This window comes from Echinops telfairi, unplaced genomic scaffold (genome assembly GCF_000313985.2).
Source record: "Echinops telfairi isolate 266 unplaced genomic scaffold, ASM31398v2 ScPeMD7_2291;HRSCAF=2852, whole genome shotgun sequence".
NCBI lineage: Eukaryota > Metazoa > Chordata > Mammalia > Afrosoricida > Tenrecidae > Echinops > Echinops telfairi.
The window spans coordinates 31,309,124-31,310,427 of NW_022106189.1; the positions used below are offsets into that span (position 1 = coordinate 31,309,124).

Consider the following 1,304-nt stretch of genomic DNA (forward strand, 5'->3'; position numbering starts at 1 on the left):
AAAAAAAATGCATTGATTTTTCTTCAGTCTTCCTTATTCTTCAATGCCCAACTTTCGCACCTATGATGTTTGGTGCAAGCATGCAAATAGGTATTTGTAGCTCACCAAGGGGAATGAACAGCTTGCCACTAGTGCAATTAGGTGTATTGAACCTGTGAAGGGTAAGGCTATGTGTTAACTTGGCTGGGTGGGCCATGATTTCAGTGGTTTTATAGTTATGTACAATGTGGTTATGTATAATGTAGTCATCCTCTATTTGTGGTCTGATATAGATGTCCTCATTTTTTTTTTCATCTGATGCAATCATCCTCCATATTGTGAGGTGCTGTAAAACTGTACCCGTGGTTATGGTCCTATTTGGGATTGAGTTGTCTGTTCGATAAATGAGGCCGGATTAGGGAGGCTATATCTTGAGTCACCACTTTACTAGAGGATATGACTTCTGGCACTCTCTTTACCCCAGCTACCACATTTACCACCCTTATGCACTGCCTTGCTCAAGTCAAGGGAGTATTCTTGAGGATATAGTCTGCATCCAGGATAGGAGGGGACTTCAAAAAAGCTCAGGGGAAAACGATATTGCCCTCTAATTCCATTGTTGTTCCCCCAACAAACTCTTGAAGCTGACGCATATATACGAACACTTTGGCACAGTTCCTTCTCTTGCGGTGGATCTTGTCTTAAGCTCATCATCATCTGACCTCTGGTTCTAGAGCCAGCAGCCTATCCTCTGACTTGCTCAATCTTTCACCCAGGACAAGTCCCTCTGTTCCATGTTCCCACCTGTTAGGGCAGTTGCCAGTTAATGTGTAAAGCGTTCTGCACCGTGCTAGGATCACTGGGGACAGGTGAACAGGCCTGGACTTTGGGGGTGCCTGCCTGCTCCCGGAACTCTCCAGGGCACTTTCTCCCGGCCCCCACAAACAGCTAGCAACAGTCGGGGATGCTGGGCCCCTCCTGCCTTCCGGCGGGCGCGCTGCGTGTGGGCCCCGGGGCCACCAGGGGGCGGTGCAGGACTCCAAAGAGCCGGGCTCTTGCGCTTCGCAAATCCGTGTGGGCTTTCTTCTCTCCCTCCCTCCCTCCCTCCCTTTCCTTCCTTCTTCCTTCCCAAATCAGTGTGGGCTTTCTTCTCTCTCCATCCTTCCCTCCTCTAAAGTTTAGAGTCTAATCTGTGCTGGCGTTTCGCGTGCTCAGATGGAAATCCTGAGCGCTCAGCGATCTCCAGCCACAAGTCCTGGAGCAGAGAGGAGAGATTTGTGATGGAGGCAGATCTAATGCGCTGAATAAATCCCAAACTCCGGGGG

At 49.4% G+C, this 1,304-nt stretch overlaps 1 protein-coding gene across 2 annotated transcripts in view; it reads left to right on the forward strand.

Annotated features, from left to right (window-relative positions):
* Window positions 1-1,304, forward strand: part of ZFP90 (ZFP90 zinc finger protein) — an 87,178-nt gene that overhangs the window by 26,580 nt on the left and 59,294 nt on the right. The gene's annotated exons all lie outside the window — the stretch shown is intronic.